At 40.3% G+C, this 26,216-nt stretch overlaps 1 protein-coding gene across 2 annotated transcripts in view; it reads left to right on the top strand.

Moving 5' to 3' along the window:
• The window catches only part of PRKCQ (protein kinase C theta), a 156,540-nt gene that overhangs the window by 94,477 nt on the left and 35,847 nt on the right, over positions 1–26,216 (top strand). The window lies entirely within an intron of this gene.

The following is a 26,216-nucleotide window of genomic DNA, read 5'->3' as shown; positions in this document are numbered from 1 at the left end:
TCCTGTGTTATTAATTCTTGTTCTGCTTGAATCCAGTTTTTTCCATTAGTTCTGGGAATTTTTACCCAGTTCAGTTTTATGATGTAAAGTTATCATTAACCTGTGTTTGCCATACTTTGCTCCATGAATCTCTTCAAAGATGAGGCCCTTTTTTTTTTTAACATCTTTATTGGAGTATAATTGCTTTACAATGGTGTGTTAGTTTCTGCTTTATAACAAAGTGAATCACTTACACATATACATATGTCCTCATACCTCTTCCCTCTTGCATCTCCCTCCCTCCCACCCTCCCTATCCCACCCCTCTAGGTGGTCACAAAGCACCAAGCTGATCTCCCTGTGCTATGCGGCTGCTTCCCACTAGCTATCTATTTTACGTTTGGTAGTGTATATATGTCCATGCCACTCTCTCACTTTGTCCCAGCTTACCCTTCCCCCTCCCTGTATCCTCAAGTCCATCCCCTAGTAGGTCTGCATCTTTATTCCCGTCTTGCCCCTAGGTTCTTCTGACCAATTTTTTTTGTTTGTTTTTTTTTTAGATTCCATATATATGTGTTAGAATACGGTATTTGTTTTTCTCTTTCTGACTTACTTCACTCTGTATGACAGTCTCTAGGTCCATCCACCTCACTACAAATATCTCAATTTTGTTTCTTTTATGGCTGAGTAATATTCCATTGTATATATGTGCCACATCTTCTTAATCCATTCATCTGTCAATGGACACTTAGGTTGCTTCCATGCCCTGGCTATTGTAAATAGAGCTGGAGTCAACATTTTGGTACATGACTCTTGTTGAATTATGGTTTTCTCAGGGTATATGCCCAGTAGTGGGATTGCTGGGTTGTATGGTAGTTGTATTTTTAGATTTTTAAGGAACCTCCGTACTGTTCTCCATAGTGGCTGTATCAATTTACATTCCCACCAACAGTGCAAGAGGGTTCCCTTTTCTCCACACCCTCTCCAGCATTTATTGTTTTTAGATTTTTTGATGATGGCCATTCTGACCGGTGTGAGATGATATCTCATTGTAGTTTTGATTTACATTTCTCTAATGATTAACGATGTTGAGCATTCTTTCACGCGTTTGTTGGCAATCTGTATATCTTCTTTGGAGAAATGTCTATTTAGGTCTTCTGCCAATTTCTGGATTGGGTTGTTTGGTTTTTTGATATTGAGCTGCGTGAGTTGCTTGTATGTTTTGGAGATTAATCCTTTGTCAGTTGCTTCATTTGCAAATATTTTCTTCCATTCTGAGGGTTGTCTTTTCGTCTTGTTTATGGTTTCCTTTGCTGTGCAAAAGCTTTTAAGGTTCATTAGGTCCCATTTGTTTATTTTTGTTTTTATTTCCATTTCTCTAGGAGGTGGGTCAAAAGGATCTTGCTGTGATTTATGTCATAGAGTGTTCTGCCTATGTTTTCCTCTAAGAGTTTGATGGTGTCTGCCCTTACATTTAGGTCTTTAATCCATTTGGAGTTTATTTTTGTGTATGGTGTTAGGGAGTGTTCTAATTTCATTCTTTTACATGTAGCTGTCCAGTTTTCCCAGCACCACTTATTGAACAGGCTGTCTTTACTGTATATTCTTGCCTCCTTTATCAAAGATAAGGTGACCATATGTGTGTGGGTTTATCTCTGGGCTTTCTATCCTGTTCCATTGATCTATATTTCTGTTTTTGTGCCAGTACCATACTGTCTTGATTACTGTAGCTTTGTAGTATAGTCTGAAGTCAGGGAGCCTGATTCCTCCAGCTCCGTTTTTCTTTCTCAAGATTGCTTTGGCTATTCGGAGTCTTTTGTGTTTCCATACAAATTGTGAAATTTTTTGTTCTAGTTCTGTGAAAAATGCCAGTGGTAGTTTGATAGGGATTGCATTGAATCTGTAGATTGCTTTGGGTAGTAGAGTCATTTTCACAATGTTGATTCTTCCAATCCAAGAACATGGTATATCTCTCCATCTCTTTGTATCATCTTTAATTTCTTTCATCAGTGCCTTATAATTTTCTGTATACAGGTCTTTTGTCTCCTTAGGTTAGGTTCATTCCTAGATATTTTATTCTTTTTGTTGCAATGGTAAATGGGAGTGTTTTCTTAATTTCGCTTTCAGATTTTTCATCATTAGTGTATAGGAATGCAAGAGATTTCTGTGCATTAATTTTGTATCCTGCTACTTTACCAAATCCATTGATTAGCTCTAGTAGTTTTCTGGTAGCATCTTTAGGATTCTCTATGTATAGTATCATGTCATCTGCAAACAGTGACAACTTTACTTCTTTTCCAATTTGGATTCCTTTTATTTCTTTTTCTTCTCTGATTGCTGTGGCTAGGACTTCCAGAACTATGTTGAATAATTGTGGTGAGAGTGGGCAACCTTGTCTTGTTCCTGATCTTAGTGGAAATGGTTTCAGTTTTTCACCATTGAGGATGATGTTGGCTGTGGGTTTTTCATATATGGCCTTTATTATGTTGAGGAAAGTTCCCTCTATGCCTACTTTCTGGAGGGTTTTTATCATAAATGAGTGTTGAATTTTGTCGAAAGCTTTCTCTGCATCTATTGAGATGATCATATGGTTTTTCTCCTTCAGTTTGTTAATATGGTGTATCACGTTGATTGACTTGCGTATATTGAAGAATCCTTGCATTCCTGGGATAAACCCCACTTGATCATAGTGTGTGATCCTTTTAATGTGCTGTTGTATTCTGTTTGCTAGTATTTTGTTGAGGATTTTTGCATCTATGTTCATCAGTGATATTGGCCTGTAGTTTTCTTTCTTTGTGACATCTTTGTCTGGTTTTGGTATCAGAGTCATGGTGGCCCTGTAGAATGAGTTTGGGAGTGTTCCTCCCTCTGCTATATTTTGGAAGAGTTTGAGAAGGATAGGTGTTAGCTCTTCTCAAAATGTTTGATAGAATTCGCCTGTGAAGCCATCTGGTCCTAGGCTTTTGTTTGTTGGAAGATTCTTAATCACACTTTCAGTTTCAGTGCTTGTGATTGGTCTGTTCATATTTTCTATTTCTTCCTGGTTCAGTCTCGGAAGGTTGTGCATTTCTAAGAATTTGTCCATTTCCTCCAGGTTGTCCATTTTATTGGCATATAGTTGCTTGTAGTAATCTCTCATGATCGTTTGTATATCTGCAGTGTCAGTTGTTACTTCTCCTTTTTCATTTCTAATTCTATTGATTTGAGTCTTCTCCCTTTTTTTCTTGATAAGTCTGGCTAATGGTTTATCAATTTTGTTTATCTTCTCAAAGAACCAGCTTTTAGTTTTATTGATCTTTGCTATTGTTTCCTTCATTTCTTTTTTGTTTATTTCTGATCTGATCTTTATGATTTCTTTCCTTCTGCTAACTTTGGGGTTTTTTTGTGCTTCTTTCTCTAATTGCTTTAGGTGTAAAGTTAGGTTGTTTGAGATGTTTCTTGTTAAGGTAGGATTGTACTGCTATAAACTTCCCTGCTTTTGCTGCATCCCATAGGTTTTGGGTCACTGTGTTTTCATTGTCATTTGTTTCTAGGTATTTTTTTATTTCCTCTTTGATTTCTTCATTGATCTCTTGGTTATTAAGTAGTGTGTTGTTTAGCCTCCATGTGTTTGTATTTCTTACAGATTTTTTCCTGTAATTGATATCTAGTCTCATAGTGTTGTGGTCAGAAAAGATACTTGATATGATTTCAATTTTCTTAAATTTACCAAGGCTTGATTTGTGACCCAAGATATGATCTACCCTGGAGAATGTTCCATGAGCACTTGAGAAGAATGTGTATTCTGTTGTTTTTGGAGGGAATGTCCTATAGATATCAATTAAGTCCATCTTGTTTAATGTGTCATTTAAAGCTTGTGTTTCCTTATTTGTTTTCATTTTTGATGATCTGTCCATTGGTGAAAGTGGGGTGTTAAAGTCCCCTACTATGATTGTGTTACTGCCGATTTCCCCTTTTATGGCTGTTAGTGTTTGCCTTATGTATTGAGGTGCTCCTATGTTGGGTGCATAAATATTTACAATTGTTATATCTTCTTCTTGGATTGATCCCTTGATCATTATGTAGTGTCCTTCTTTGTCTCTTGTAATAGTCTTTCTTTTAAAGTCCATTTTGTCTGATGTGAGAATTGCTACTCCAGCTTTCTTTTGATTTCCATTTGCATGGAATATCTTTTTCCATCCCATCACTTTCAGTCTGTATGTGTCCCTAGGTCTGAAGTGGGTCTCTTGTAGACAGCATATATATGGGTCTTGTTTTTGTATCCATTCATCCAGTCTGTCTTTTGGTTGGAGCATTTAATTCATTTACAGTTAAGGTAATTATTGATATGTATGTTCCTATTACCATTTTCTTAAGTGTTTTGGGTTTATTATTGTAGGTCTTTTCCTTCTCTTGTGTTTCCTGCCTAGAGAAGTTCCTTAACATTTGTTGTGAAGCTGGTTTGGTGGTGCTGAATTCTCTTAGCTTTTGCTTGTCTGTAAAGCTTTTAATTTCCCCGTCAAATCTGAATGAGATCCTTGCTGGGTAGAGTAATCTTGGTTGTAGGTTTTTCTCCTTCATCACTTTAAATATGTCCTGCCACTTCCTTCTGGCTTGTAGAGTTTCTGCTGAAAGATCAGCTGTTAACCTTATGGGGATTCCCTTATGTGTTATTTGTTGTTTTTCCCTTGCTGCTTTTAATATTTGTTCTTTGTATTTAATTTTTGATAGTTTGATTAATATGTGTCTTGGCGTGTTTCTCCTTGGACTTATCCTGCATGGGACTCTCTGTGCTTCCTGGACTTGATTAACTATTTCCTTTCCCATATTAGGGAAGTTTTCAACTATAATCTCTTCAAATATTTTCTCAGTCCCTTTCTTTTTCTCTTCTTCTTCTGGGACCCCTATAATTCGAATGTTGGTGCATTTAATGTTGTCCCAGAGGTCTCTGAGACTGTCCTCAATTCTTTTCATTCTTTTTTCTTTATTCTGCTCTGCAGTAGTTATTTCCACTATTTTATCTTCCAGGTCACTTATCCGTTCTTCTGCCTCAGTTATTCTGCTATCTGATCCCTTCTAGAGAATTTTTAATTTCATTTATTGTGTTGTTCATCTCTGTTTCTTTGCTCTTCAGTTCTTCTAGGTCCTTGTTAAACGTTTCTTGTATTTTCTGCATTCTGTTTCCAAGATTTTGGATCATCTTTACTATCATTATTCTGAATTCTTTTTCAGGTAGACTGCCTACTTCCTCTTCATTTGTTAGGTCTGGTGGGTTTTTGCCTTGCTCCTTCATCTGCTGTGTGTTTTTCTGTCTTCTCATTTTGCTTTACTTACTGTGTTTGGGGTCTCCTTTTCGCAGGCTGCAGGTTCGTAGTTTCCGTTGTTTTTGGTGTCTGTCCCCAGTGGCTAAGGTTGGTTAGTGGGTTGTGTAGGCTTCCTGGTGGAGGGGACTAGTGCCTGTATTCTGGTGGATGAGGCTGGATCTTGTCTTTCTGGTGGGCAGATCCATGTCTGATCGTGTGTTTTGGGGTATCTGTGGCCTTATGATTTTAGGCAGCCTCTCTACTAATGGGGTTGTGTTCCTGTCTTGCTAGTTGTTTGGCATAGGGTGTCCTGCACTGTAGCTTGCTGGTCGTTGAGTGGAGCTGGGTCTTGGCATTGAGATGGAGATATCCGGGAGATTTTTGCCATTTGATATTACATGGAGCTGGGAGGTCTCTTGTGGACCAGTGTCCTGAACTTGGCTCTCCCACCTCAGAGGCACAGCCCTGATGCCTGGCTGGAGCACCAAGAGCCTGTCATCCACACAGCTCAGAATAGAAGGGAGAAAAGAAAGAAGGAAAGAAAGAAGATAAAATAAAATAAAATAGTTATTAAATAGTTATTAAAATAAAAAATATTAAGAAAAAAAATTTTTTTAAGTAATAAAAAAAACTGGACAGACAGAACTGTAGGACAAGTGGTAAAAGCAAAGCTATACAGAGAAAATCACACACGGAAGTATACGCATACACACTCACAAAAAGAGAAAAAGGGAAAAAAATATATATATCATTGCTCCCAAAGTCCACCTCCTCAAATCATCCCACCTCCTCCTTGGGATGATTCGTTGTCTATTCAGGTATTCCACAGATGCAGGTACATCAAGTTGTTTGTGGAGCTTTAATCCGCTGCTTCTGAAGCTGCTGGGAGAAATTTCCCTTTCTCTTCTTTGTTCGCACAGCTCCCGGGGTTCAGCTTTGGATTTGGACCCGCCTCTGCGTGTAGGTCGCCTGAGGGCGTCTGTTCTTCGCCCAGACAGGACGGGGTTAAAGGAGCAGCTGCTTCGGGGGCTCTGGCTCACTCAGGCCAGGGGGAGGGAGGGGTACGGATGCGGGGCGAGCCTGCGGTGGCAGAGGCCGGCATGACGTTGCAGCAGCCTGAGGCGCGCCGTGCGTTCTCCCGGGGAAGTTGTCCCCGGATCACGGGACCCTGGCCGTGGCGAGCTGCACCGGCTCCCGGGAGGGGCGGTGTGGAGAGTGACCTGCGCTCGCACACAGGCTTCTTGGTGGCGGCAGCAGCAGCCCCAGCGTCTCACGCCCGTCTCTGGGGCCCGCGCTGATCGCCACGGCTCGCGCCCGTCTCTGGAGTTCGTTTAGGCGGCGCTCTGAATCCCCTCTCCTCGCGCACCACGAAGCAAAGGGGCAAGAAAAAGTCTCTTGCCTCTTCGGCAGCTGCAGACTTTTTCCCGGTCTCCCTCCCAGCCAGCTGTGGCGCTCTAGCCCCCTTCAGGCTGTGTTCTCGCAGCCAACCCCAGTCCTCTCCCTGGGATCCGACCGAAGCCTGAGCCTCAGCTCCCAGCCCCGCCCGCCCCGGCGGGTGAGCAGACAAGCCTCTCAGGCTGGTGAGTGCTGCTCGGCGCCGAGCCTCTGTGCGGGAGTCTCTCCGCTTTGCCCTCCGCACCCCTGTGGCTGCGCTCTCCTCCGTGGCTCCGAAGATTCCCCCCTCTGCCACCCGCAGTCTCCGCCCGCGAAGGGGCTTCCTAGTGTGCAGAAACCTTTCCTCCTTCACAGCTCCCTCCCACTGGTGCAGGTCCCATCCCTATTCTTTTGTCTCTGTTTTTCCTTTTTTCTTTTGCCCTACCCATGTATGTGGGGAGTTTCTTGCCTTTTGGGAGGTCTAAGGTCTTCTGCCAGCGTTCAGTAGGTGTCCTGTAGGAGTTGTTCCACGTGTAGATTTCTGATGTATTTGTGGGGAGGAAGGTGATCTCCACGTCTTCCTCTTCTGCCATCTTGAGGCTCCTCCAAAGACGAGGCACTTTTGAATAAATACTTTTGCAAAAGCATCTGAGTTAAACAATAACTCTCTGTAATGACAAAGACTTAAAAAAGAATATGGTTAAAGATCTAATGAGAGTTCATTTGATAAGGAAATGTAGTTATTTCTGTGATACACATTTTAAAATAATAACTGGAAGTACGGCTGATTACGTTATACCAGGACATATCAATTTTGGGAATACTTATATATCTATACAAATACAACATACAGGAGGCTTAGTGTTACTTTCTGACAGTGCTTCCCATGCAATTTAGCATGACAAATAAACCTAGTTTGTTTTCTCTCCTTATAAAAAGAGAGATGTTAATCTTTTGAAATGTTCCTGGGGCTCTCTGGAAAATCTCAGAGTTGATTTGAGGTCAAAAAGATTTCATTTAGAATTTGATTTGTGGGAAGTTTGTCAAAAACATCAAAAGGTTTAAAAATACTTGGTCAAATAGGACATAGAACACTGTGAAATAGTAGTTATCCATTTGATAAATTGAAGACTTCGCAGGTAAATATAGAAAGTTAAGTAATTGTTTAAAATATCTTATCTCTTTTAATAGAGAAGACTGTTTTAAGTAATCAAAGATCTGATAAAGATAATGGGAATCACAGGAAGTTATTTTGCAAAACCTTTCACAGTAGCTTATCAGAAGTAGACTAATAGTGCAAAAGAACTTTTCCTTTTAAGAAAGAGAAAACCAATTTTAATTTTTACTAAAACTTTTTTTTAACTTAAATAAATTCATTCCAATCTTAGATAGCTTAACCATGCATAAAATTTAGTTCCCAAGATTCTTTTTCCCACAACTCTCTACAGTTTTTTCCTATGTTTTACCTTTTTCCCATTCTGAAATAACCACTCTCCATTTAGAACAAAATTACTTTCTTTTTCCTCAACAAAAATACATCTCTATTCCTCATACCTTCCTTTGTCAACATCACACATCCTACTTTCCTTGCATACAGAGATATCCACCTTATTATTTCCAGTAGCTTTAATTGTATATATTAGAATGTTTAACCCTAAAAATACTTAATTTTAGTGAAAATAAAGAAGTAAACAACTGTAAACTGTGTTTTACGTTAGCATTCTGTGGCTTAATATAGTTTTTAAAATTTCTTGAAACATATCCTTTCTGATAGTAAATATTTCAGCATGGCACAAAAAAGTGTTTACTAATAGACCCAAATATCTTTAGTTGCTCCGTAGGAAGCCAAAAGTAGATAAACCTGTGTTCAGTAATTAGTGTTTCAATATTTTACCTTATTTGGAAATTATCTAGATATTTAATGCCTATCCATCATTTAATTTAACTTAGCAAAACTTTGTTTCAGGTTACCACAAAGTTTTGAGGAAACTATTTTAAAAGTTACCTAAAACCTTTTATCCCATTTACATCTATTTAATTCACTTGTTCTCAATAATTATGTTTAGACTACCCACAAAAACTGTGAGACATTAGACAAGGTCAGCCATCACCCCCAAGCTATTTTTCTTGCTGAAAACGTTTTAACAGAGATAACATGAACTAATTTGAGCAGTAAAACAAGCAAAGTTGTACATCTGCATTATTTTCAACGCTCATAATTCTTAAGACACATTTTAATTGAAATCCAACAAACTTCAACTAGCTTTTATTTACCAAGGATTATCTCAGACCATGTGAATTTGAGAAGCATTTGGGTTAGTTTCTATTACCGGCATACCTTGCTTTATTGCACTTCACAAATACTGCATTTTTTATAAATCAAGGCTTTATGGCAACCCTGCATTGAGCAAGTCTGCCGGTGCCATTTTTCCAACAGCGTTTTCTCACCATGTCTGTGTCACATTTTGTTAATTCTTGCAGCATTTCAAACTTTTTAATATTATATTTGTTATGGTGGTCTGTGATTAGTGATCTTTGATGTTACTACTATAATTGCTTTGTTGCACCATGAACTATGTCCATGTAAGACAGCAAACTTAACTGGCAAATGTTATGTGTGTTCTGATTGCTCTACTGACCCTCCGTTTCTCTGTCTCTCTCCCTCTCTTTGGGTTCCCCCCTAGTCCCTGAGACACAATATTGAAAGTAAGGCCAGTTAATAACCCTACAATGGCCTCTAAGTGTTTAGTGAAAGGAAGAGTCACACATCTCTAGCTTTAAATCAAAAGCTAGAAATTATTAGGCTTAGTGAGGAAGGCATGTTGAAACCTAAGATAAGTCGAAAGGTAGGCCTCTTGCACCAACCATTAGCCAAGGTGTAAATGCAAAGGAAAAGTTCTTGAAGGAAATGAAAAGTGCTATTCCAGTGAACACAGGAATGATAAGAAAATGATACAGTCTTATTGCAGATAGTCTGGATAACTCAAATCAGCCACATATTCCCTTAAGCCAAAGCCTAACCCAGAGCAAGGCCCTACTCTCTCCAACTCTATGTCCAACTCCGTGAAGCCTGAGAGAGGTGAGGAAGCTGCAGAAGAGAAGTCTGAAGCTAGCAGAGGTTGGTTCATGAGGTTGAAGGAAAGAAGCCATATACATAACATCAAAGTGCAAGGTGAAGCAGCAAGTGCTGATGTAGAAGCTGCTACAAATTATCTACAAGCTTTAGCGAAGATAATTAACCAAAGTGGCTCCACTAACAACAAATTTTCAATGTAGATGATAGAGCCTTATAATGGAAGAAGATGCCATCTAGGACTTCCATAGCTAGAGAGAAGTCGGTGCCTGGCTTCAAAGGGCAGACTGACTCTCTTGTTAGGGGCAAATGCAGCTGTGACTTTAAGTTGAAGCCAATGCTCATTTACCATTCCCAAAATCCTAGGGCCCTTAAGAATTATGCTAAATCTACCCTGCCTGGCTCTATAAATGGAACGACGAAGCCTGGATGGCAGTACATCTGTTTATAACATGGTTTACTGAATATTTTAAGTTCACTGTTGAGATCTACTGCTCAGAAAAAAAAAAAAAAGGTTCCTTTCAAAATATTACTGCTCTTTGCAATGCACCTGGTCACCCAAGAGCCCTGATCGAGATATAAAATGAGATTACTATTGTTTTCATGCTTGCTAGCACAGCATCCATTCTGCAGCCCATAGATCAAGGTGTGAATTCAACCTCCAAGTCTTATGATTTAAGAAATGCATTTTATAAGACTAAATCTGCCATAAACGATGATTCCTCTGATGGATCTGGGCAAAGTAAATCGAAAACCTTGTGGAAAGAATTCACCATTCTAGATGCCGTTAAGAACATTTGTGATTCACGGGAAGAAATCAAAATATCAACATTAACAGGAGTTTAAAAGAATTTGATTCCAACCCTCATGGATGGCTTTTCGGCATCCAAGCCTTCAGTGGAGGCAGTAACTGCAGATGTGGTGGAAACAGCAGGAGAACTAGAATTAGAAGTGGAGGCCGAAGATGTGACTGAATTGATGCAATCCCATGATCAAATAATTTTAATGGATGAGGAGTTACTTCTATGGATGAGCAAAGAAAGTGGTTTCTTGGTTTAGAATCTACCTCTGGTAAAGATGCTGTGAAGATTGTTATATAAACTTAGCTGATAGAGCAGTGGCAGGGTTTGAGAGGATTTACTCCAGTTCTGAAAGTTCTGTGGGTAAAATGCTATCAAGCAGCATTGCCTGCTATGGAGAAATCATTCATGAAAGGAAGTGTCAATCGAGCAAACCTCATTGTTGTCTTATTTTAAGAAATTACCATAGTTACACCTACCTTCAGTGACCACCACTCTGATTAGTCAGCAGTCCCCAGCACTGAGGTAAGACCCTCCACCAGCAAAAAGATTATGACTTGATGAAGGCTCAGAGGATGATTAGCATTTTTTAGCAATAAAGTATTTTTAATTAAGGTATACATATATGTATTTTTTAAGGCATAATGCTATTGCACACTTAATAGCCTACAGTATAGTGTAAACATAACCTTTAAATGCACTAGGAAATCAAAAAATTTGTGTGACTTGCTTTATTATGATATTAGCCTTATTGTGAGGGTCTGGAGCTCAACCTGAAATATCACCGAGGGATGCAGGTATATTTCTGGGAGTTTTAGGAATACTTAATTCATATAAGCGCTTAATTTTCTTCAAACCAATTAAATTGAGCTTTTTTTTTTTTTTTACAATTTTAGTAATACCATTAGGAGGTGAAAACTACCATACACATACAACACATATACACAGACACATAAACAGAGAGAGGTGCAAACAGAGACCTTATAGCTTTCATTTTAAAATTACTACCATGAATCAGCTACAATAATACAAAATTCACTACTTATAAAAGCAGCTGAATCTAAGTTGTTTACCTGGTGGAGGGAATAAGTTAAGGTTACCCGCTCAGGCGGCTAAAGCTTTTTCACTAATGTTTGTGGGGAAGACACTTATAAGATGTTTTGTTCACCTAAGTTTCAAATGACCTTCCCCCTTTCGTTTTCCTTCTAATAAGAATTACCTCCCTAAAGTTTATATAACATTTACATCTCAAAGGCACAGGGATAGAATGTAAGTTCCTCCAAGAAGGACTTTGGTTTCCTAAGGCCAGAATTTTTCCAATACATACACGCCTTTTGAGATAAATAGGGAAGGTTGTGGGATTGGTGAAAGGAATAGTTGGATTTTTGAACTGCCTCTAGAGCTGAATTTCTAGTCTTGCAAAATTTTTAAGATCATGACAGTAGCTCTCAATTCCTCAAAGAATTGGGTTGCAGCCTAAATGATATCATAAATTGATCCACCCCATCCAACTAAATTATCCTTAATTCGCTTTTTTTTTCTTTTATATCAGGGAGAAGATTTCTAACTAAGATGGAAATCAAAAGATCTCTATGTTCTGGATTTAGAGCTGTTTGCCTTTGGAATGTTTTAGTAAATCCTTTCACAAAGGCTTTAGAAGGTTTTTCTTTCCCTCTGGGGTGTACATAGTTTTATTTTGGCTTAGGGGAAGAGGCCTAAAAAAAAAAAAAATTCCTATGAGCTTCCAATTTCTGACCAACTTCTTACCACTGAGCTACTTTTTAAAGAAATCCTTATAAATATCTATCTTGCCAGTTTTCAGTCGGGACAAACAGCAGATATTTCTTGCAGTATTGAACAACCCCTTGTACTTGATGTCCCCAAAGGGGGTACAACAGTTATTATATTTTCCTCTCTTTATCATGTACTACAAGAGGTCCAGGGGAGCTGACCCTCACCTTAGCTGGCTTCTGCCAGTTTTCCTGGGATCACATCTGCAGGCTCTGAGTGGGGTTTAATGCAGACAGTATAGCTCTGGTATCTGCCAAAACTCGGTAATTGTTTTTCATTCATTTTAATTTTAGTTTGCCTTAGCTGCTTAAGGGAATAATGTAGCAGTTTACCAGAAAATCCCTCAGAGTCTCGACCATCCTGGGAAGCGCCCTTTTGGGGGCCCTCCTTTAAGGCTAGATACGGGGCTGTCTGTAAAGCCACTGACTTGGTGGATTTTCTGGTCCTGTTGCCTCTTTAGAGTAGAAAGACACTTAAGACCGGATTACTAGAATGAGTATTCAAATAAAGGAGGACAGAAGGTTATATAACGTTCATTTTACCGGCTCTTTTAGGTACCTGTTGTGCCTTTAATTTTTCACTAGCCTTTTGCAACAAATTTTTCAATGAAGCTATCTTGGCATCTTGAAGCCTTTTGAAGGCTTCTGCATGCCAGTTAAAATAAGTATCCCCATTCTGTTTGTTTGATTTGGGAGCCCTTACTTTCAAGGGCACTTCTCAAATGATCTCAACTAATTGGAACTTTCCTCATAATGGCCGTTGCCATCTCTCCAAGGGCCGGCAGCGTTTGGTAGGACCCTTAGCCACAAAGGTAGTTCAACCACGTTTCTGTCCAGCCGTATTTTGGAGTCCCCATCCTGACAGTTGCCAAGCTAAGTTCTCAGAACCCCAAACAACAATCCTAAGTTATTTTTAGTAAGATTTTTGCCATTTTTGTAGATATCTGCAGCTTCTGGAATTATAGTTCTTAGATATACAACAAGCACGTGGCACACTTAACTCTTTAGAATTTAAAGGTCTCATTTTGTCGGGCTACGCCTTTGGGTCTCTCGGAGCCAGGTGAATAACTAAGAGGGATATGCCGCGGGGTTGGAGGTTGTGCGGTGTTTTATAGTGTGCCTCATTGCATGGAAATTTTGAGGTTGGCAGCTGACCTAGTGTCACTCTAACCCATTCCATGACCAACTGGTCCTAACACAGGAGTTTCTGTGTTAGGTGGTGAGCATTCTGACAGTTTAAATGCTTGATCCATGGCCACCAATTTTGTGGCTTTTCTTGCTTCTGAAATTCCCATCAACAATAGCCTTTATCTACACAAGACAAACAAACATGCACCTTAACACACCAGCAGTAACCAAGAGATGTCACTGCAGCCCGGCCAAGGCAAAGACCTTGCACACCAACAATTCCCAACATGAAACCAGGGACTGGGCGAAGGACCGAACCAGCAAACCCCAAAGAATGGAGAACCACAGCTGCCACCAGCAGCTCCCAGCATGCAATCTGGAGGAGGATTCCAAACAGATGGGGAACTGCAGACTAAACCACCAGCAGCTCCCAGCATGGAATCTGGAGGAGGATTCCAAACAGATGGGGAACTGCAGACTAAACCACCAGCAGCTCCCAGCATGGAACTAGGGGTTCCAATCAAATGGGGGACTGGATAGCCAATTAAATTAGATCAGGAGCCCGACGCAAAGAGCAGAGCTCAAAACCGAGGGGAACTTACCCACGGCCCTCGCGACGGCGGGAAAGATGCTCTCAAAGTGTCCTTCCCTGTGTCTCGTGTTGTCCTCAGAGCCATCAGATGTTTCCTTCGGATCCCGTCACCATCACTAAATCTGTTAAGACACAAAATTGAGCTGAGTAAGTTTAGAACTCTAATTGGCTTTATTCAGTGACTAACGAATTGCAGCATCCCATCTAGCAACTGACAGGGAGCTCTGGGGAGTTGCATGAAATGAAGACTTTATAGGCAGAAATGGGGGAGGGACAAGGAAAAGGGCAGAGTGTTTCAGGCAGGATCACCTTCCCTTAGGGAAGAAGGGGTTCTATCAGGGGCATTACCCGTCTTGCACTGACCAGAAAGATCCAGACTGACCGCTTAAGATTACATCGCTGGGGAAGGTTGGAACTGCAAATAGGTTAGGTATTAAGTCTCAGTTTGGCGATGTGGGCTTAACACAAGTGACTCCATTTGGGGACTATTATCTCTTTAAGGAAAAGATACATCTAACACTTTGGGTTTTTTTTTAAGGAACTAATTTTTCCTTAGAAATGAAAAGTGGACTGTGGCCTGCTTTCATCTGTGTCTCCTTTGAATCCTGAAAGGCCCGTCTGTGTTCAGGTAGTTTCAGTAGCCTTACAATTTCACACCTACAAGACGTTTTAGATCATATGAGCACATCTCCGGGCCTCTCCCCGCAGGCTGAATGTGAGTGAAGGCCCAAAGGTTTTGCAGGCTTCCGAACGTCAGGAGTGAGGATGGTAGTGTTAATTCATGTATTTGCACCACTGCCCTCGACTTCCACACGCCCTGTCTGAACCAGGTGACCCTTGTGTGTCAGCATTACTGTGCAACGTCTCTTTTCTGAAAAAGAAAACTGAGTTTCACTTTCCCTTTATAGAACACACGAGGCTTAACTTCCAGGGTGCCCTCACTCATGATTTCAGAGCAGGAGTTGATGCCTGACGCTTCACGTGACTTTCAACAGGTCACCGAACCTTTCTTTGTAACCTTGGTTGTCCCCTTTTAGCCTCCAAAGGGATAACGTTTAAAAAAGAAAATAGCATTTGGGGAGAAGTTTGAATCCTTCATGGAGAAAGTGCCATAGGAACTGCAAGTTGTTATTATTTGAAATAGAAGAAAAATGACTTCAGCATGGCAGTTTTTTTAAAAGTATGTCATTCTGAAATTCCCATAGTTTGAAGGTAAAATCCATCTGAGATGGCCAGAAGGTTTTTCATGTCAAGCATTTGATTCAGAAACTACCTCGTCTGAAGCTTTCAAAAAACTCTTTAATCCACAAACCCTCCAGCTGAGTTAGGAGTGCTAGCAACTATCACAATTTTAACAGGAAAAGAAAACCCACATCCTCAAAAACACTTATCCACGAACTAAGACAAGAATTAACTTTTTGTGTTGTCCCCATTTGTAAGTAACGGAGAAGTCTCTTCTCTTTACAGGACTCTGGCAGTTTTCTGATACAAAGATTGCTGGAAAATTGTTATTTCAGAAATGACACATCACTTTGATGTGCTTCAGATGTCCTTTCTGTGCAACTCAAGTATGATTCAGCAGATGTTAGATTCACAGTAAACGTACCCAAAAGAGTCAATTTACAGTAGACACGTGGTAAATCCCTGTTGTACTCAAAAAGCTTGCCTTACACACCCCCCCTCACAAGACGCTGGTGATAATAGGCGATCAGTGAACAAATATGCAGGAATTCTGTGACTGCACGTGTTGCCTGCTGCATCTGAAATGCCGTGCCCTTTCCGCACACCTGCTTTTAAGCTCACAGGCATTTTCTCACCTTTCTGTGATTTGTTTCTTCAAGGCTCGTGTGCCCACACTGTTCGTCTGTTCCTCCATCAGCTGTTCTCCCAAAGCCGCAGAACACCACCTTCCCTCGAAACACGGACATTTTGCATCTCCTTCCAGGGTATCCTGGAAAGTAACCTCTCTTGTCTGCAAAGCTACTGGCCCTCCTTTGAAGGGTCAGAGAGGATCTCCCCCCTAAATATCTTTCAGATTCACCAAATCCTACTTAGTAACCATTATCTTTCACCTCCTCAGGCTTCTCAGCTGACAAGACCCAGAAAGGTGGTTTTGTTCCTGTGGTTTGCCCCTTTCTGTGACTGCTTTCAGATGCATTTATTTGGTTTCTCCATTTAAATAGTACTTTCCCTTGATATCAAGAAGCATGTTTTCTCTCTTTTTAAAAAAATTATCCCACAGCGTTCTAGATAATGTTCTTGGGGTAGGGAGCTGTAGGGGAAGAAAAATAAAAAGAAATGGTCTTCTGGTAAATTACATTGGCTGACTGTGGCACGTCTGCCAGCATCCTCAGGTTCCAGAAAGGCTGGCCGAGAGGAGAGGACGTCCACCCTTGGTGTCCACTCTTCCACCCCTCTGTGCCCTTCAAGTCCATTATCTCCCCCTCGACGCAAGTTCCCTTGATCTTGTGCCCCTAGCAGCCTTGTGGACTCTACCTTGACCTCAAAATCATTCTTATCTACCTCTCGTCTCCCCACATTAAAACTTAGGTCACTTATGTGTCCTTTTCTCAGCTGACAGTCTTAGAGAAAATACACGATCAATAGCAAACGGCAGCCTAATACGTGTCATTCCCAGTGTTCTTACAACAGGGCACCTGGCGGTGCATCTCCCTATTCAACCAAAGACCATGTGCGTTGGAGGGGACACGGCACACACCTCAAGGAAAGGATAAATGCAGGACTCTGCAAACAGGCAGTGGTTGACACTGTGGGAATACGTGAGAGTTGGGATAAACCCACGGAAGTGGTTCAAGTGGTTCAAGGACCAAACCAAAGCAAAGCCCCCTCGTAAGGAGGAGGGGGAAGAAGAGGGAAAGTGACAGCTCAGATCCCTCAGGGAGGTGAGGGGAGGACCAGGGGAGTAGGGTCAGTGGAAGCCAGGAAAGAGAAGGATGTCAGGAAAGAGGGGCCCGTGGGGTCAGGCTGGTGAGGAGCCCACCTGTTGACTGTCATTTAGGGGGAACAGAAGGAAGCATCCTACTGGGAAGCTGAGGACGTATGTCAGGTGACAGAGGAGTGGCTGGCGGGTGGGTGAACTTGGTGGTTACACGGCAGTCTTTCAGAAAGTGTTTCCCCGAAGGTGGAGGCTTGTTATGATCACAGGGTTCAAGGGTTACGAGTAATGGAGAATGCTCCAAAAGGGGAGGAATTTGTGATGGAAGATTCTGGAAGAGGAACGGGTTAGCATACAGCAAACACAAGGAGAGGGGTCACTTCTGAGAGAGGACGTGTGAGGAAGAGGCGGGAGAGAGAGACTAAGAAGAGGAGGAAATCCGGGAGGGCTCACCGTGGTGGTGATCACCGCAATAAATAAAGTAGGAAGTGTCTCCAGGCTGGAAATGAGAGGGACAGGAACGGGACCGTGGAGACAGAAGAAAGGGCTTGACATGTCAGCAGTAGGGGCTCCAGTAAAGGCTGAGTAACACACAGAAGCACAAATTGCGAGTGACCATCTAAGGGCCAGAGTTTGGAGACAAAGTACGTGATGGAAATTTCCCAGGGATGGAAAACTGGCAAAGTGAAAACAATCTTCAACACAAATAAGTTGAAATAAAACTTACTGTGTAACTTCTACCACCATTTTATAATGATTTGTATTTATTCAGAATGTGAATGAGCTCTTAAATCCTAGGTGTTCAATAGGTTAAAAGAAATAAACAGTAATTCTCCAAGAAACTGAAAAAAAATATTTCTAGAAGAGCAGTTACAAATATTTTAGGTGGACACTATCAACCAAAATAAAGATGTGTTTTTTAGAAGTCATATTTTTTAGATTTTAAATAGAAACTGCAGTGCTACCTTCTTTGTGTAATTTCTACCTTGATAGGGTGAATAAACATTAGAATTTAGTAGAACTTAATAGTCTCCATCTTCTTCAGCCATTATTTTATTAATTTTTTATGAACTCTACATGAGGAAGACTCTGAAGAAGGTTTTTCTTCTTGTACATTTGTATTTTAATGCATTAGCTGGTCTATAGCTACTAGCGTTTTGTTTTTTTTTTTTTTAATAGACTATTTTTTAGAGCAGATTTAGGTTCACAGAAAAACTGAGTGGAAAGTACAGAGACTTCTCATGCATCCCCTTCCTCTCTCCACAACTCACACATTCCCCTATTTTTAACACTTTATTTATTTATTTTTGATCGTGCAGTGCAGCTTGTGGGATCCTAGTTCCCGGACCAGGGATCGAACCCTGGCCCTCAGCAGTGAGAGCACGGAGTCCTAACCGCTGGACCACCAGGGAATCCCCATTAACATCTTGCTTTAGTCTAGTGTGTTTATTATAACTGATGTGTCATATTTATATATTATTATTACCTAAAGTCCATAGTTTATATTAGGGGTTTTGTATTGAACATTCTATGGGTTTTGACAAATGTCTGACATGCATTCACCATTACAGCATCATACAGAATAGTTTCACTGTCCTAAAAATCCTCTGTGCTCTACCTATTCATCCCTCCCCACCCACTATCCCCCAGCCCATGGCAACCACTGATTTTTTTTCTTTCTCCATAGTTTGGCTTTTTCCATGTCATATAGTTAAAAATCACACAGTGTATATAGCCTTCTCATTGGCTTCTTTCACTAAGCGACATGCATTTGGGATTCCTCCATGTCTTTTCATGGCTTAATAGTTCATTTTTTTATTACTGAATAGTATTCCATTGTCTGGATGTACTGTAATTTATCCCTCACCTATTGAGAGACATCTTGGTTGCTTATAGCTACTAATTTGATTTGTTACACTCTTTTTTTTTTTTCTATTGTAATGACAGACTATATGAAAATTTTAAGAGCAGGAAGGGGTTGTAGAGGTTGTCACATCAGATACTCTCATTCTGCAGCTAAGGAAACTGAGATCTAATCATGATCAGCCTAGCTGATCACAGTCTAGTCTCTTTTCTAGATCATACTGTCAATCCAAAACTGTTAAAGTTGAGATTTTAAGGTACCTAGACACCAAATCCAACTCATTTAATTGGACAGTTATCTATTGCATGTCCTCAACCTTAGAACCAGGCATCTCCCCCATGAAGCAAGGGACCATGGCCCCTCATCCCTCATCCCCATCCCATCTCTAGGACCCCAGAATTCCATGCCCTAATAGCTCAAAACATGTGCATCTCCCTGTTGTGGAGGCTAGGGGCTGGAGGGTGTAGGATGCTTTTCCCATTCAGCAACTTCACTAGTACAAGATTTGGAAGAATTCTAAATTCATCACATACCTTCTTGGTCATTATGGAGGTATATTTCTCAAGATATATATAGAGAGAGAACATATTGGAATATAGAACATATTTAACTTGTTCTAAGAAAATAATAACAATACACATAATAAAGTTTACTATGTATGGAGTTCTTACTCTGTGTCAGGCACAGGGCTAAATACTTGATGTGGATTATTTCCTTTAATTTTAGATATGGACCAGCTCCCCTTCATTCTTCAGGGCACACCTTCCTGCACTTTCCACTGGCTAAAATAGGATATACCCCAAAGCTGAGTTGACGTGTACTCTCCAGTTTCCATATTGTTATATCAATACTGTCATCTTGGATGTTACAGCATTTATTACATATGCTTAACATATGATACTCTGAAAAGGATACTGGTATACTTGGATATTTTTAGTAAATATTGGTATTCTAATTTTATTTCTTCAGACATGCAAATCTTCTCGTATAAAATTTATTAATTTACTAGCCTTGGGGGAAAAACCTGAAAAAAATGACTATAATTATTCTTTTCCTCCGTTTCTTATTTTTTCTGGAGAGGGAATCTATATTCCTGACCTCATGTGCATGATATTTACTAAGTTCTCCATGTATTTTCAAAATTAATTGTTATAGGTTTGATAAAATTATAAAATCTTTAGTGCTACAAAGTTCTCACTTATCCAATAATGTATGCACATTTGGCAACAGTTCCCTTATTGGTTCAGTACTTGACTAGCTATACTGAATAGTCGTCGTTACTAAATACTTTTCCATGTTCTTTGTTTTCATTCTCTTATTAAAAGCAAATGTAATCATACTAAGGAGAAATCAGGGTAGAAGCTGCATCATATTAGAATAACTGAGTCCTCTTTACATTTCCCCTTTACTAGAATATCCATTCACAAAATGTCCTTCTAAAGAATTATCTCATGTTTTAAATACTGATATATTTTGACAGCCCTAGGGCTTTTAATTTCTCTAGGATATTCGTATATGCAAACACAGCCCTGTGAGAATCACACCACAGATTTTGTTAAATCTAACACTTCAATCTTGTATTAATCATCTTTCATATTGTAAATGTAAAATTTTACTTTAATGATGCTTCCGTTTTTAGATCTTTTTGTTATTGATTCTTTTTAAAAAGAATTACTCTATTTGTATTATTGTGATTAAAAGTGATTTTGAAAGTATTTTATCACATGACTCTAATCCCCTGTACCTGGACATGCTTGCTTCATAATACTTAAGCCTGCCAGTTTCAACTTCAGTGAGCTAAAAAAAGATAGCACCTTACTTTACATCAGACACTGAATCGACATTTCCATACCAGATAGCAAACCCCCATGGCAAATACTGAGAATCTACACCATACAAACTCACTCACTTATAAATTCTTAAGGAAAATTCTTTAATATTTCCCCTAATTATAAAAGTAATTACACCAAAACATACTTTAAAAATTGGAAAATACACAAAAGCATTATAAGAAGAAAAGAGTCATTTCTAGTTATATCATTCAAAGGTACCCAGAGGTAGGGTTTTTGAGTATTTCATCTTTCTTGTGTATCTTTTTTCTCTTTGTCGTAGTGATAATTTAGTAACTTTAAAATCTTCAGCAGAGTAGGGTCATTTTCACATCAAAACCGTATTCCTTAAACTTGCCTTTTATGTTAAAACCTAGTCTGTTCCAGGGACCCCTCTGTGTTTGGGAATATATATTTCTCAACATGCACTGTGTGTATATTGTATACAATAACTATGGTCATAAATATAATAACAGCCGATGTTTATAAAGCACTTACTATGTGCCAGTCCATGTTCTAGGCACGTTGCGTATTTTAGCTCATTTAATCTTCATAGCAACTTTCTGAAGTAGAGACTATTATTAACCCCATTTTACAGACAAGGAAATCAAGGTGGCCCCTACAGGGGTCAAAGGCACCACAGGTCAAACAGCTGTCAGGCAAGGGAGCCAGGATTCACCCTTGGGCAGTTTGGTAGCAAAGTCCATCAGCGTAACTGCTCTATTGCCTCTTAGTAGAGACCCGATCATATCAGGGAAAACAATTTTAAAATTCGTGAAATGGATCCCTGTTTGTACTTCCGTTATGGAAGAAAATAATTTGCTAGTTAATGCAAGATGACCCCGTGGGACAGTTAAACCAGAAAATACCAACTGAGCCCAAGTTCCCGGTGCAGGTACAAACCTCTAGAAACTCAGGCACATTTTTTCTGACAGGTACTAATGAATCTATCAAAGGCAGTGAGTTTTACTAATTAGACTTACAGTAGAAATATAAACAGGCCGTAATGAATGAGTTTGCTGGTCTGCAGAGAGCCTTTCCTCCCTCCTTCCTTCACACACATACACATGCAACGCTTAGATATCAAAAGTATACATGTGATTGTCTGTTCTTTTTTTTTTTGATGGCTTATTCTTTTTTTTTTTTTAACATCTTTATTGGAGTATAATTGCTTTACAATGGTGCGTTAGTTTCTGCTGTATAACAAAGTGAATCAGCTATATGCATACATATATCCCCATATCTTCTCCCTCTTACGTCTGCCTCCCACCCTCCCTATCCCACCCCTCTAGGTGGTCACAAAGCACACGGAGCTGATCTCCCTGCGCGGCTGCTTCCCACTAGCTATCTATTTTACATTTGGTAGTAAATATATGTCCATGCCACTCTCTCACTTCATCCCAGCTTACCCTTCCCCCTCCCCGTGTCCTCAAGTCTGATGGCTTATTCTTTATGAAAAAGGAAATAAACCTGTTTTCTAGGGCGTTTTAGCTTACAGCTCACTAAACAAGGAAGGAATAGATCAAGTACTCCAGATTTGAAGTGGCTCCAGCCTTCTAAATTACAAGCATACCTAAGACATTGAGTGTCAGTGACCACACTGACGCAGGCTGTGTGCACGTAGCAGCAGGGGGTTTGGGTGAGCCCGTGTCCAGGTGCCCTGCAGGTGTGCCATCCGGGTGCAAGCTCCGTCCCCACGTGGGGCCCTGGCTGGTTCTGTAAGCTCCTGGCTTGGGCAGCCTGGACCCCAGCTCTGTGCTCTTCCTCTACACAGGAAGCCCCTGTAATGCATCCCCACCACAGAGCTGTGGAGGTCAAGAATGCAGCTCTCTCAATTTGCAATTCCAAACTAAACCTTTGCTTGGCGGGGGACAATAAGTAGAAGTAAAGATGTAAACCTCCTTGGAGGTGGTCTTCAATCTGAAGGAGAGTCACCTCCAGTCTGACAATAGTCCATACTCAGGACATGGGTAGTGTTAGTAACAAGGGTGGGATCCACAAAGGTAGAGATTCAAAGGCAATATCTTGGTTGAATTTAGACCATAATGATTTAAAGGATTTGGCCTTGAAAACCACTGAGATTAGTACATATCTGTCATCTGAAAGATGATTTTTTTTCCAGCTCTTAGATTGGCAAACTAAGTATTTGTATTTCTGTATATAGCTTTTACCTGCTTCCTCCTTTTTACCAGTATAAATCGCTTTCATGGCTAAATTTGATATAGAGATTTTACAAAGAAAATGAATACAAAGCAATTTAGATGTTAGAGACCCCCTAAAGTGGTCTGTCATATTTTTGTAAGTACATAGAAGAAAATATACCATTCTATCAGCCAAGTGATGAAAGATATTTGTAGACGCTTTGGAAAATACAGTACTTTGTACACAAACACACAGAATCCTTTGCTATTTTCAATTTTTGAAAGTACTCAGTATATATATTTAAATGACTTTGCAAGAATAAATACCTTTTTTAAAGGAAAAAAAAAAAAAAAGAGCCACAGAGCTTTGAATACCCATCTATCTCCAGAATATCACCATTGATTATTTCCTTCGGCTGCCAGAAAATCACAGCAAAGCAATAACTAACTCTGACTCTCTTGTTTTTATGGATCTGGCATACAGAACGGCATGTATGCCATAGGTATATTTGCAAACTGGAGAGCTGAGAGATAAATAAATATTGTTGAATGATGTATCAAATGCTTGCTTGTTAGCGAGAGGTTCTTCAGCGTTATTCAATGAATCACTTCTTCCAGTGGCTGTAATCATTGTACTGTCAAACCCCAAGTAAAACTGACTTCACGGACAGGATGGAAATAAGCTCAGTGTTTTATTGTTTCATTAATAAGGACCTTGGCCGTTTCCCTGCAGGAGGAAACACCCTGAGTAAGGCAACCTTCCTCTTTTAAAATTCACTTTTCATGGAGCTACTTGACAAAATGCTATGTTTTTGCCGCCCAAGTAGGCTAAGTGAAAAATTCACCAAGTGCTTGGACTGGGAGGGTAAATCCTAGAGGTTATTGAGTTCTAATCCTTTGTTTGGACTCTTTTCCGAAATCAGAAATAATACATACTCTTCTCTGAGCAGGGGTGCTCGAGATCTTTCTTAGAGAAAGAAACACACGATTCAGAAACAGAATACAAAGACCAATCAAAAAGTGATTCACCTGACACTCTGGTCTACAAAACAGCGCTAACCCATTCTGGCCTAACCCATTCTGCTTTTCAGCCCTTGGTGCGTGGCGGGATTAATTTAGACGTTAAAGCAGTCAGGACCGTGACACACAGAGGTATTTGCCCCCAACTAGCCAAACTCTATTAACCTAACTAGGAGACTAATTAAACGGGAGGAAGCCCTCTGACCTCTATTTTGTGACCTTCTTTGGGGCATCATGGTAGGTCATAACGAACCCAGCCATAACGCTGACCTCCGTGGAAGAAGGTTCAGAGAAGGCTCATCTCTATACCCTTCAGTTTACTTCAAATACACACTGTTTCTGGACAAAGATTTCTCTTAAGAATTTTGCAGCATAACACCTTCTTACCAACATGTATTTTATCATCTGGGAAGCACTACATAGGTCTTGTCATGTGCTCAATAACCAAAGTTTGTGAATTTCATATTTTCCTCCAAGAAAAAGGAAAAGAAATTAAGGTGAAAATCAGGGCATCTTTAGGCTAGTAAAGAGGAATTCGGTCAAAGGGTCTCACCAATACCTCTCATTTTTCAGAGGTTGAGCCTGAGGCCCAGGGATGGTATGATTTACCTGATCACACAGCTAGTGAGAGACACACAGAGATGAGAATTTCCTCTCCGCAGATGCTGTGCCAGGAGCTGTTGACAAATTCTAAGTCCAGGGCAGTTTTGGACCATCCCATCCCCACCCTATCCACCCCCCACCAGCATCACAACTTCAACTCTAACTCCACCCAGAAGAATCATTTGCATCAGTTAATGTATCACTGGCATTAAGAAGAGGGTCTTTGCTGGAATAACACGTGTCACAAGCCCACATTCCCCTCGCTTTGCCTGCTTTGCATTTTCTCCCAGCTCTGACTGGAACAGAAAGATAGCGCTGGAGGAGATTTAACTTGGAGGAGATCTAACTCCCTGTTTTCCTCCTTCTTTCAAGATCCACAGGACTGTGCGGTTCCTTTCTCTGAGAAGTATCTGCTGGGTGTTTGTTTTTCTGATGTTGTGCAAATGAAAATTAAGAAATGTGGAAATACGATAATATATAGTGATGATCAGCACCATTTCTTGAAGAGACCGTCTTTGCTCCATTGTATTGCATTTTCTCCTTTGTCAACGATCAGTTGACTATATTTACATGGGTCTGTTTCTAGGTTTTTCTGTTCCATTGATCTATTGGTCTGGTCTTTCACCGATGCCACCATCTTGATTACTCTAGTTTTATAGTAAGTCTTGAAGTCGGGTATGGTCAGTCCTCCAGTTTTGTTCTTCTTCAACATGTTGTTGGCTATCCTGGATCTTTTGCCTCTCCTCCATGTAACCTTTAGAGTCAGTTTGTCGATACCCACCAGGTAGCTCACTGGGATTTTGACTGGGATTGTAGAGAATCTGTAGGTAAAGTTCGGAAGCACTGACATCTTGGCAATATTGGCTTCCTATTTATGAACGTGGACTCTCTCTCCATTTGTTTAGTTCTTGTGATCTGTTTTTTTGACTGGCTTTTAAATTGTTTACTATGACAACAACTACCACTTCTGAAGTGCAGGCTGAGTGCCAACGCTCAGCTAGCTTTCTACGTAGGTCATCTCATTTACTACTCACGACAACCCTATGAAGTAGGAATATTACTCCTTCCATTTTGCAGATGAAAAATATGAGGCTCAGGAGAGGTTACGTTAAGGTCACAAATAGAGGAAATCTGAACTCTGGTCTGAGTAAGGGCAAAGCCCATTATCCTAACAGTTGCCTTGAGTCCCGTCCTTCTGGATTTGGTTCTTCCTGACCCAATTCAGAGTTTCTCCAGTGGGCAGACTTCTCTTTCTGATACCCTTTTTGAACCCCTGCAGGATTCCTTTGGTTCTGAGTAGTCCTTCCCCAGCCATTTATGAAAGTTTGAGTCTATTATATTTGTATTTACTCTTTATGACTGGGATTTGGGATTCAACTTTTAAGAGGTTTATCCATCCTTCAAAATGTGATCCTGAAAACCCAAACCCCAGGACCGCATGGTTTGCATGTGCAGACATTTATGCTACTTTCATCACAGAGCCGTCTCGCTGGGCTCAGAGTGGACCCAACAGTTCCCTGCATGAATGGATTCTCAAGACTTCCAAACAGCTGTCAGAATGTTCTAAAAGAAGGCAAAGATCTTCAGAACAGCATCCCCTAGAGGGATAGCAGGTCTCCCCATCCTGCCCACCCACGCTGGACTTCCAGGCATGGACTGCCCTCATCCCCTTTAAGAAGCCCACGTTTTAGCTGCTATTCACCCAAACCAAAGGTTTAAACTGAAGCAAAATGCCATCATAAATAACTGAAGACAACCAAAGGACTTTTTCCAGTGCCCTGGCTTAATATAGAGATGAGAACTTGAACAGATTCTTGAAAGATTTATTGTGGAGCCATAAAATCTT

The sequence above is a fragment of the Eschrichtius robustus genome, chromosome 1, assembly GCF_028021215.1.
Source record: "Eschrichtius robustus isolate mEscRob2 chromosome 1, mEscRob2.pri, whole genome shotgun sequence".
Classification (NCBI taxonomy): Eukaryota; Metazoa; Chordata; class Mammalia; order Artiodactyla; family Eschrichtiidae; genus Eschrichtius; species Eschrichtius robustus.
Note: the sequence above shows the minus strand (reverse complement) of the source record. Positions and strands in the feature narration are given on the sequence as shown.